Below are 13,089 nucleotides of genomic sequence, written 5' to 3' on the forward strand. Positions count from 1 at the left end.
AACCTAAAATGCTGATTTCTAAGTAAAAGAAGCCACTCTTAAAAGGCCGCCTATTATTCTTCCACTTATATGACATTTTGGGAAAGATAAAACCATAAAGGTGATGAACAAATCAATGGTTTTGGGTGTAGAAAGATAGAAATAGATCAAGCAGAGCTGTACATTTATTATGGTAGACAATGATATTATGCCTTTGTTGAAACCAGACAAGACAGAGACTTTTTTCTTTAGTCAACGAAGTAACTGGTGGTGTACTTAGCACAAAGAATGGAAGTTAATGCGTAAGTATTTTTAAAAATAGGTTTGAAGAGCCTTTTATGGAATATAGACAATAATTGAACACTGAGAAAATGAATAAAACTTTACTGGAGCATCTAAAGGGAAAGGGGGATGATCTAAGCAATTCAAAACACGTGGAAAACTAAAGGTAAATGAGCTATGCTGTGCCCCGTACTCTAGCTGATGGACTTGTTTCTGTGAAATATGTTAACCAGTCCAAACCCACAGGCACCCTGGAAAAATGAACAATTAAAATAGATGATGGATGTTAGAAGCAGACATACTGTCAGAGCTTGCAGACAACAATGGGAAAGACTAGAATGATGTATGTAACAACAGACTGGAGCTAGAGACACTGGTACAAACTCATGGTTAGCTTAACAAATGTACAGATGATATATTGAAAACGTCTTTTGGTGTTGGTATACACACAGGCTTCCCTGTTCTGTTAGTTAAGAATGCTCAGAAGCTATGATGCATGGAGCAACTCTAGCAGCCAGATCTACTCATCTCTAATTAATGCGATGTGTCCCGATGAGAGATAGAGAATGGGATTCTGGTAGCTTCCTTTTTAGAAAGTTACATAAAAGGCTAGTAGAGAAGAAAATGGGCATAGCTGGTTTCTCAGTGAGCTCTACACAGGCAGGAGCCTTAAGCTAATCCCAGGAGACCTCCACAAACAAGCTGAACTGGCTTCGGGTTGAACTCTACACAGTGAATGCAGAAACTGAACCCGGAATCTGAATTAGCTGCATGTAGCTCAAATCATTAGTTTAGCTCAGAGACCTTCCTTCTGCCTCTGGGTACTGGACTGGGCCCTGAGAGCACAGCTTCTATTTAATAAAATGCACTCTCTACAAGTTTATCTCAGAAGCTATGGATTTTACAAGGTGCTGGCTTACTATTACTGCTGAAGAATATCCTCTGCTCTGTTGATATCTGTCCATGACTACAAGCCTTTGCCCTCCTTGGCTTCCTGGTTTTTCTTGCTCCCTGAAATTCGAGGTGGATTTTTCTCCCATCATATATTCCTACTTTGCCTCCCACTCAACCAAGATTTTCATTCAGTTCAGACAAAAAGGAATCTCTTGTGGGGAGAAAGTGGACCCCAGAGTGAACAACAGAATGTGAGTATAGCCGTGTCAAGGACCCCCATGCCGTAGACTCATGAGAACAGGAAGGCTTGGCTCATAGGGAATGATACTGTACAGGAGGTGTGAGCACAGATATTGACAGCATGTGCAGGAAATCAATCACAGTGTCTCAGTCACCATTCTATTGCTGTGAGGAGACACCATGACCACTGCAACTCTTATAACAGAAAGCATTTAACTGCAGCTTGCTTACAGTTTCAGAGAGTCAGTTTGTCACCACTGAGGCTCAGACTGATGGCTGCTTGTTGAGTTTAAAGCACCCTAGTTCTCTGGGCCAAGGCAAACTAAACCAAGAAATCGACTATTTCACTCTCAAAGAACCCTACTTGGAGAAGAAGTAGCTGGTTTTAGGGATAGGGCAGGAGATATTTAAAATGATCTTGTCTCTGTACTGCCTCACAGACTTGTCCACTCAAGTCTATTTTATAATAAAAAATTGATTTAATTTTTAAAGTAATAAGCTGTCCTTTTCCTTCAGAGCTAGAATTTATACTAAAGAACTGCAAATAAGATTATTATTATAAAGTTAGTCGTAGACATATTTTATATGAGATAATACACTTTCTATATTTTTAACATCCATTATGAGCCTGGGTCCAAGTTCAGACACTATGGTAAGTAAGAAATAATTGCTATTCTCAATAAATTCACAGTCCTTGATTCTGTGACCAGATGTCCGCATCTCTAGATGCTCAGAATTAAAGAGCAGATGACCCTTGTTATTGCCAAGCCTTTTTTTCCCCTCTATCTTTATTAACTTGGGTATTTCTTATTTACATTTCAATTGTTATTCCCTTTCCCAGTTTCCAGGCCAACATCCCCTTAACCCCCCCCTTCTATATGGGTGTTCCCTTCCCCATCCTCCCCCCCATTACCGCCCTCCCCCCAACAATCATGTTCACGGGGGGGGGGTTTTCAATCTTGGCAGTACCAAGGGCTTCCCCTTCCACTGGTGCTCTTACTAGGCTATTCATTACTACCTATGAGATTGGAGCCCAGGGCCAGTCCATGTATAGTCTTTGGGTAGTGGCTTAGTCCCTGGAAGCTCTGGTTGGTTGACATTGTTGTTCATATGGGGTCTCAAGGCCCTTCAAGCTCCTTCAGTCCTTTCTCTGATTCCTCCAATAGGGGTCCCGTTCTCAGCTCAGTGGTTTGCTGCTGCATAGTCAAGCTTTAGGCATGGCCATATGTAGTGTGATAAGCCTGGTATTTATGGTTTTGTTTGTTTTGCTTTGCTTTTGAAATATTATTTGGTATTTCACAATTTTTCTTTATCTATTGAGAAAAGAGGCAAAACTTTTGTAATGTCAGGCCATCTAGTGTATTGTTCCTGATCTCCAATGCAGTAACCCAGAAAGCTGTAGAAAAGTTTCTAATGAAACCCTCTGAGATCACTGCCCCTGCATTTCTGTCAATATGGTTTTGTCTTTGTTCTTGATCTTTTTAAGACTGAGAGCGGCATTTCTGCTAGTGCTTAGTATATGATTGTACCTATTATATATTGTAGGATTCCAGCACGGTTCAGATCAGGGACCATGTCTATTTTACTTAGCATTACAGTGCGACGCATAGCAGTGCCCAGCACAGGACCCAAAGCTCAATGGGTACTCAGACGCTTATTGAATAAATCAGAGAATAAGCTCAATCCCTGCCCAGTGACATTTCCGATGACTGACGGTGCCCCTGTGGATTCGAGCACACAAAACATGGAGGTAGTGAGAACAAAGAGAAGACAAAAATGACTCTCATTGTGTGGAAAAGCAAAGAGACAGAGTTTAAAAACAAACTGAACACTCGACAGAGTTGGAAGTTGTGGTATGCATGAGAAATGTCCTCCTCAAACTCTTGTATGTGAACACCTGACCTTTAGCTGGCAGACCTGTTTGGGAAGCATAGGGAACCTTCAGGAGGTGGAGCCTTGCTAGAGGCAGTACCTCACTAGGGCCAGCTTTGAGCATTTGTAGCGTGGGGTGACTACATGTTCTTTCTCTGCTTCAAGTATGAGGATGAAATGCTATCACTGTGCCTTATGTTTGCCAGGCCAGCCTGAGGATCCTGTTACCATGTTCTTCCTCACTTTCTATTGTCAAATTTATCACAGCAGCAGAAAATGTCACCAAATTCCTGCTTTCTTTACACTTTGTAGTTATTTTAAGGCACAGATACGGGGCATCCTGTGTGATAGATACTTTAAGGTATCCACACATAGCCACTCTATCTGGAACCTCAACCTACTGTTTCTCTAGTGCAACTACTGGTCTACTGGGGGCTTGCCTTGAAACATTTGATCCAGCATCATGTAACGGGAGCTGAAAAGCATGTCACTGCAGAACCACAAACCAACACTGACATACATCATCCTTTATACAAGAGGCGCATATGCAGGAGCTCCTGCAGGCGGCTGCGAGGGCCTGGAGCCACTTTCCCCACATCCCCTTTAAGTCCAGGTAAAAGCTGCAGATAATGTAATCCCTTCTGCCCTTTCAGCTTACTGACAACCATATTAATATTAATTACTGCTAACGTGAGCGGCAAAACGGTGAGTCTGTGGCTTCTCTCGTCACTCATTTTCTCTGTCTCTTATTGAGGCCACACATGCGGGTGGGAAGGTCTTTTGCTTCAGGAATTAGTTAAAAATAAAAAAGGATCATTTTGCATCCCGCAAGGAAAAGCAGTTGCCTGTCTGCCCCACAATCACCTCATACATCCCCACGGCCGTCTGCTGGACTCACAGGCCATTTTCATTCTGCCAATTGGCAACTGTGGCTTGCATTTTTAACTCACTGGGGAGCAAAGCAAGGAAAACATTTTTGTAAGGCTGTTTAAAAATTATCTGCAAGGGAAACAATTTGAAAAAAAAGTGCGGCCATTTTCTTGATGTTGAAGAAATGCTATATATCCAAAGTCCAATTCCAGTGGGCCAATTTTCTTCTGTGAGATTTATGAAGCGAAGGTTGCCAAGCAGACAGAAATCTAAATAGTAACATGTTTCTCTCTAACAGGACTCTAACTTAATAAGAATAATACGCAAAATACCCAGACAGTTTTATAGCACTCCAGTCATAGAATCCCACTTTCCCTTCGGAGCCCTGGGGATGACAAATATACTCTTGTATGTCACCACCAGCAGCCGCCTGGTAACTGGCTGTCAGGATGGCCCTGGCTGGCCTTTCAATCTTCCAAAATTAATTGGGAATTTCATTTCTCAATGAGCACGATTATGCCACATCTCTGGGCAATGCAATGTTTCTACTCAAACGTGCCCCGACTCTGTCTTGGCAGATCTCGGGTTTGAGAGTAATAGCTTCGTTTTACCCAGCACACAGCAGATCATCTGCAGGCTCTCAGAGCAAAGTCATGCACGGCTTTCTTAGGGACGTGGTCTCTAAACCCCACAGAGACCTTTCATAAAATCACAGACTTGAATGTCTGGATATTATATCAATATTCTAATCTGTTACTATTTTTGACTTTGCTTCTAAGATTTGTTTACATTTTGAGAACAGGCATTTGATCCTCGGCTCATGCAAATCAATGTAAGAAGGCAGTTCCTTACTGGGGATTCTGTTGACATTCACACTTGTGGCTGAGTTTGGCTGTTTTGAGCTTTGATTCAAGCCTGCATTGACTCATTCTTGGGCTGTGGCTTCAATGGCATTGGCATTCATGCTGCTCTCCTCTCCACACAATGCTCAACCACCCAACTGCAGCGTTATTTTCTGGTGAGACCCAACAGGGCTCCAGAATCCTTCTCAGCAGGACGTGAGCTCATCATTGACATCTTGCCACGCTCACCAGTCCTATTTACTTAGATCATTTGAGCAATTAAAGGCAATTACTCCTTAAAATGGTTAGTTTGGGGAAAGCAACTTTGTAATCCATTAGGTTAAACAAAACATCCAAGTTGTAGTGCCTATCTGTCTTCTATCTCAGCTCATTCCCCCTGGGTTTAATTTGAGATGTTAATATTGCAACCCGAGGAAGCACCATTTGCCATTTCTGCCAAATTGATTCCCTATGATTTAGCACCAGCAGGCTCTGTCCTCAGCTCCAAAACAGAGGATGGGAATATTGTTGATGCTCCGTGGATGTATGGTGACTAAATTGAACGATACATCTCATGCCAGTGCTGAAGCCACAGGCTTTCAAGAGACTTGGACACTCTTATATCATGGGCAAAACCAGGCATGGCCAAATGCAAGAGCAGGGGCTTCTAGCATTTTAATTGCAATTAGATCCACAAGGCAGCTATCAAAGTGCACTTGCTAAGGTTTATCCAAACCCTGGGAATGCTTCAGTCAGCAAAACTGGACAGGAAACTCTCCAGAGAACAAGCTGTCTCAGAAGATTTCCGTTACCTGCTGCTTCCAGTCCGACTGAAAATACCTCCAGGGCAGCCTTTCGAATGGCGGTTTTGGCACTTCTGCTCCCAGATGGAGCCCCGGAGTGCAAAAGTGCACAGAAATGAAATGTCCTGGGAGGGGAGTTGATTAAATGTTTTCAAACCTCAAAAAAGAAGAGAAATGAAAAAAAGATCAGTTCAGGTAGAGTTCAAGTTTGGGGGTCAAGCTTGGGGGACCCCTGGGGCTCTTTTGTAGTGAGGCCATTAATTGACTCCTTGAAATTGTACCCTGGAGAGCGGACCACGGGTGGCACTGTTAGTTCACAGTACTGCCATCCCTGCTTTGTGTGGTCTGTTTGTCACTGAATGAGCCTGGAATCCAGCTGGATTCTGCCTTCTAAAGAGATATCTGAGCCGAGGCACAGAAGAACCAAGCAAGCCTCCATTCCGGCCCCCAACCTGTTTCTATTACAAGATTGAGATATTCCTTTCGAGATAGCCTTTCCTAGAGCTACCCTTTTACACTGGAAACCTTCAGCAGACCAATGATGCCCTCCTGAGATGCTGCCAATGGTGATCTAACAAACAAAGCAAAATAAACAAACAAAAACTCAGTGTATTGGGTACTAAAGTTTCTCACATCTCGGCCAGTGGTGAGCCCTTTCCAGATGTCTGCTGTGGCCAGCTCCAGGATCACTGATATTTTTCTGAAGAGGAAACTGGTCTTCACCATTTAGGGTCAAGAGCAATCCATGTGACTGCTACAGACATGTGAACTGTCACCTCTCCCTGGGCCTCCCTACCCTCAGCCTGAGGAACTGGCTACCTTTACTAAACTTTATCCTTAGTGACTTTAGTCTTCTGTCCTGCTGGCCATCAGAAACAGGGCCAACAGGATAGAAAATATCCTGGGTGTGTGTTCTGTCCCCTCTCTATAGCTCAAGGCTACACTGATTACTATTTCAAAAGAACGCTCGTAGACCCTTCAGTTGAATGAAAATGGAATCATAGTATGTCAGAACATGGCTGAGAAACTTTTCCTACAAATAGCTAGATAGCTAGAGAGAAGTCTACTTGAACTACTAACCACTGGGAAAACAGTGCTTAAATAAGTGGTATAGTCCTGCTACAATAAAATTTTATATATAAAAGCGGCCTACAGTTCAGATTTGGCCCAACAGTTGTTTGCTTATCCCTGTTTTAGATTCAACTATTTTCCTTTTCTTTTCATTCTTAGTGCTGGGGGCTTTAACTTAAAGAAATAGGTTTTCTGCCACTGGGTTATACCTCCAGCCCTAGAACCAACTTCTGTTTGTGTATTTTACCTCATGAGTTTGACAAAGGAATACTAACTGTGAGGATAAACGACAGTCCCTAGGTTGCTCACGCATTGTATCATTATACATGCGTTTTTAATATTTATTTTTCGCATTTAAGGGAATATTCTGTATAACATGCAGGTTCTTCAGCCTAGCCCGCCCTACTGAACAGACTGCATGCATGTCACTGCTCAGTGCAGTGGCGGGAGCTCGCTCAGGCTTCGACCTTGAAAGTAAACATCAGACTTTTCATCTGAAGTCAGGAGACATCTCAGTTTGTATGGTTCACAGTCAGGGCTTGATTCTCAAACAGAAGCCTCCTTTCTTCTTCACGGATTCGGTTGCGACATAAGACTTTGTACTATGTCCAGTACTACCAAATCTGAGCCTGGTCCAAGGACCCCTACCAGATCTACCTGTGCCCAGAACCACAGCCCCCCACCCTACCCCAGGAGACAGGGTAGAGGAGGTCAACTCGAGGTCACCCCTTCTCATCACAGCAGAACATGTGCAGAAGCTATCTGATTGCACTGTTGGCTCCATTACGTTAACATGTGCACGTTCAGCCACACAGGTGAAACTGATTTATGCCAGGCTGCAGAGGCCAGGGGCTGCCCACCATGTGGGAAGACTAGGATTCTTCTCACTTGGAAATTGTGAGAAATTCAATTTGAATGTGCACCCTTTTCACCCCTGAGGCAAGCCTGAGGCCACCTGAATCAAAACCAGATGGCTTCTCAGGCCTAAAGATAACAAACAGCAGTTCATAGTCCTGTCGGCAGAGGACCACCGGAGCAAGGGCCGGCCAGACATGCAGCTGGCTGGCTTCTAGAACTCTGCCGCGATGCATATTAATGTTCAGCAGATCTGGAGTGGAGCCTCAGCCCTCCCACTACCCCCAGTGCCTAAGAACATCCCATCATTGTAAGCCAGTTACTTGAGACTGTTCAAGTGAAGCAGGAACCCCTGTGCGCAAAGCCTCACTTCCTTTGCCATCTGCCCCATGCAGGGGCCCGTTTAGTTTGGCAGAGCAAGCAGGTGCCCTCCCAGCTCTGAGATCTGAGCTCCATCAGTCAGGAGTCAGCGGTGACCCAAAGTCTTGGGTGGCCGCCTTCACACGCACACTTCCTGTCAGCTGATCCATCCGCCACCCACACACTGAATGTCTTGAGTTCAGAGATTCTTGAAGGAGGGGGCGGCCCACTTACAAACCTTGCCTGGAATTACCAGGGCAGCTAAAAAACAAGACTCGGCTTTTTCACAAACAAAAGAGGTGAGAATTTCAACACAGAGCCTGTGAAATTCGAGCTTCACGCTTTGAGCTGATTGCCGAAATGGGGCCTTATAAACAAAGGATCATAATGTCTACAAGTTTCACCCAAAATTGCATTTGGAGAGGGAAGAGGGAATTATATAGGATGTTTTCTCAGAAGCAGGGTTTATAGTGGGGACCCAAGCACATGGCCATCACCAAAATAGATGTTTCTTCCCCCACCAGCCGATCACTATATTTCTGTGTGTCACACTTGCGACTCAGGAGAGCCCTAAACAGCCCTGCAAGTCACCAACCCATCTCCACTGTGTAAAAACAAAGTCTAGTAAGCCCCAAGGAATGTGGAGGGCTTGGCTTCTTTATCTATTTGAAGTACAAGCCATCCATTTGGGTACTCAAGACATAAATCATACACAGATTACATCCCCTGAGGACTTGCAACTGTTTTTCTCATGTTGCCCAAGCTCTGACCTTGGTCTCAACATGAAAAGTAACCATGGAATTCCTGCTGACTCCAGGGCCAGTGGGTGTTGGGCTGCAGACCCGGTGCAGGCATAGGTGCCAACCCCTTGCAGCCAGAAAACAATGGCTAACCCGGGCACCTGAAATTTACTCCCCAAGAGAGGAAAACACAGGTTAGGGTGGGGCTTTGTTCTCTCTGTCTTTCCTAGGAGCAAGGTGGTGCAGCACATTGCTTACCTGATGTGCTGGAAGTGCATGCAGATGCTGTAGCCTCTGGAATGAGAAGGGAAAGCCTGCACTCAAATGGCCCCTCTGCAGACAAGGCTTCTGGAGGACTGCGCTTAATGTCAGATCTCACCAACAGTGAAACAGAAATAAACTAGACTTCTTCCTCAGCCCAGGAAAGAGAACTGCCACAATTGCCATTACATCCAAAGGACCACTGATAGGGATGGTAAGCTTGAGCAGAAGGCAAGGGGAGGCTCTGTGTTCTGGGAAACGGGAGATGTAGGTGCTCACTATGGAAGCTGGCACTTGTTTTAGCAAGTACTGTGTGCCCACTGCTGTCTTAGAGCTTCTTGTACCTTGTTTCCCTCTCCTGACAGCCTTATTACATGAACTCACATGAGAATAACAGACTTATAGAAAGTCCTTGGACTATAATGGGGAGCTCATCTAGTCCACCATGAGCTCACTCTTGCCCACAACTGTCCCTCAGGCATCATCATAGCAGACAGCTACCTGGTCGGCAGCTGTGTTTTCTGTCCTAGTTTTCTTTGGGATGCAGTTAGTGTGACTAAGTCACTGCCAGAATAACAGCAGTGTGTTAGGAAGTGGATACACATGCAGAGACACACGTGTGTACACACACTACACACACATGTATATACACATACATTTCAGGTGCTTATATATATGGATAAGTGGAAACTATCACTGTGCCAGCCTGAGGGGTCAGTAAGTAAGAAGAAACAATGGCTCTCCCAACTCATATTAGGTTTTGTTTGTTTCCACTGTGGCAAAACACCATGACCAAGAAAACTTACAAATGATTCACCTGGACATACAGTTCTTGACAGTTAGAGCCCATGATAGCTGAGCTGAGGCAGCAAGCACAGTGACTGGAACAGCAAACCGAGGGCCACATCACGAGCTGCAAGCAGAGAAGAGCAAACTGAGAATAGCAAGAGGCTTTTAAACCTCAAAGCCCATTTCCAGCGAAGGTGACCCTTCCACAAGGCCACACCACCTACACTGACCGAAATAACACCACCAACACAACCAAGTATCCAAACACCTGAGCCTATTACAGGAAGAACATTCTCATTCAGCTCTCCACCTTCCCACACACGTTTGTCTACGTCACACCCAGTACTTCAAGGTGATATCAGGGGAAAGTCACAGAGCGTTTGGATGGAATGCATGTTCTGAAATGTCACATTTTGGACAGTGGTGATCTGAAATCAGATGAGAGTGGGCAAGGTAGCTGTGCTAAAAGGAGGGGACAGGACTGGGTCCTGGCAAGGAGGGAATATCTGTGAACAAGGGCAGTAGGTAGCTCTTCCCAAGGCCCTCTGTGGGTTTGCTGGCAAGAACAGCTGAAGGGCAAACAGTGTTAGCAATGCCAGCCATCTAGGATGTACTCCAAGGACATCTACATCCTAGGCAAATTACAAAGGTGAGCATAGTGTATATTGAGTCCAAAGTCAGAGAGTTTCTAGTTCAGATGTTCTAAACCCACCATTGGAGTAGAATACATTTGGGTTCTTTCTCTAAAATCTCCCCGTGATGTGCACGTATGCCCTGATGTGCATGAAGAGTTAAAATGTGAAGTAGGGGGCAAATGGGAAACAAGAAAGAACCCACGATCATGTTGGTGATCATGGCTGTTCCAATACAACAGTAGAATAAAACCTTAGAATGGGGAATCCACTCAAATAATAAAATTAAAGCTCTTCTTAGGGTGTGAAGCCCTGAGTGAAGTCCCACTGCACCTGATCCCACTGTGCCACCTGTAAAGGCCTCATGCACATCCTGGGGTCCTGTGAATGCTACATCAGGTATGCAGATTGAACTCAGCCTTAGGATGGGGAGAAGACAATAAATCTCAGAATGATCTGGAAACCGTGATCCCAGTGAACAAAAGCCTGTTTGAGCATTTATGCATTGACGATATTTACTTGCTATGCCCCTCCTTCCCATGTCTGTTTTATTAGAGAAGACATTTAGTTGGCTATAATATTGTGGACTAATTAAAATGAGCTTCTGAGCAACTGAGTAAGACACGTAGGCAGTGTTGGTAACCACCCTACTCCAGCTGCAGAGGGCGCCAGTGATCCTGTGGCAAGCAGCAAAGCCAGCGATAGACAACTCCTGCAGCTTAGCTCTGTATCTTGAAAGAAACAGAGAAAGGAGGAGTGGGAAGGAGATTTCTTTAAAGAAACTTGGACCAAGATTTATATAGAAAGCTACAAACAATGGAAACATGAGTCCTAATGTTGATAGCTAGTGCCATGGGACTTCTGAAGTAGCCAGCTTTGGAAACCCCTGGAAACACTTAGAAAAGATTCTAGAGGCTCTTACCACACAAAGAGGACAATCAAAAGACAACGAACTATGAAAGATAACAAACACTTTTAATTGCATTCCTCCACCAATTATATCTATCTGTCTGTCTATCTATCTATCTATCTATCTATCTATCTATCTATCATCTAATTATTTAAATCACAACGTATATGGTAACCCTACCCACAAACAATACAACGTATTAAAAAAATAACTCAAAGAGCAACTTCTGTCCCAGCCTTCAATGGGCTTTGTGTGGACTTCAGGGGATTAGGGAGAGCTGTGCTTCAGGGTGGACACTAAATAGCCAATCTGTCTTCAAGTTGTTTGAAACTTTTATGTCAGTCTTTGTTTGGAGAGATGATATCTGTCAGTCAGAAATAATTTTGTTTGTATTTCCTTTGTGTGTGATGTGTGTGCAAGGCTGAATGGTCCAGCTCACTCCGTAGAAGCTGGGTCTGAGGTAGGGCCAGCAGCCAGGAGGCACAGCGCAAGAAGCCTTTACACTGCCCTCCACAGCTGAGCGTAGTTCACACTGCATGGTTTTGCTCCCAAACTGTTTTAAAGATTTTGGTGGGTGAAAGTTCAGTAGCAATTTAGCAAAATATCTCATATGAGCTGTCTCTATACGAAATATGTTTGCCTTTTTGATATATATATATATATATATATATATATATATATATGCTAGAAGGAGGGGACAGGACTGGGTCCTGGCAAGGAGGGAATATCTGTGAACAAGGGCAGTAGGTAGCTCTTCCCAAGGCCCTCTGTGGGTTTGCTGGCAAGAACAGCTGAAGGGCAAACAGTGTTAGCAATGCCAGCCATCTAGGGTGTACTCCAAGGACATCTACATCCTAGGCAAATTACAAAGGTGAGCATAGTGTATATTGAGTCCAAAGTCAGAGAGTTTCTAGTTCAGATGTTCTAAACCCACCATTGGAGTAGAATACATTTGGGTTCTTTCTCTAAAATCTCCCCGTGATGTATGGGGAGATGTATATATGTTTATATACATATATATATGTATATAAAATTAGGCTTCAGAAAAATTTAACCTTTTATTGGCAGGTCACATATATTTTCTAAGCTTGGGCTTCTAAGTTGGTGGGGGGGTCATCTTTTTAACTACAAAGTCATTCCTCTTCAGTTCTCCATGTACAACAACCCACGGTGGGGGTGGGAGCTTATTTGTTTGTTTTTCTTTGTTTGTTTGTTTTTGTGTCTATTTCTTTAGCAGTTTTTGCACACCATCCCTTTACATCTTGAAAGAAGTGTTGATAAAAAATATGCTCTCTTAATATTAGGTCAGCGTTTGAACACTTAAAATGTAATAAAGAAATAGTAGAGAGTCTGTAATTTTAATTTTTAAATATTTATTTATTATTATGTGTGTTGGGAGGGTGGTTCTTTGTAAAGTGGTCAAATGGTGGGTCTGGAGAGCCAATGTTCTCATTCTATCATTTTGCAGGTTTCAGGGATCAAACGCGGGCTGTCATGCTTGGCACAATTGTCTTTAGTTGCTAAGCCATTCTGTTGGCACTATAACCTTAGTTTTTAAATCCAAATTTATTGTTGTCCATTGCAGAAAAACGAGTCTTTTCTCTAATGCGATTGCCAACCACCTTAATCCCTTTTATAAACAGGACGTTTTCATGCACACGTGGGATTGCACAAGTTCAGTTGTAAAGC

This window comes from Rattus norvegicus, chromosome 17 (assembly GCF_021556685.1).
Source record: "Rattus norvegicus strain SHRSP/BbbUtx chromosome 17, alternate assembly SHRSP_T2T, whole genome shotgun sequence".
Lineage (NCBI taxonomy): Eukaryota > Metazoa > Chordata > Mammalia > Rodentia > Muridae > Rattus > Rattus norvegicus.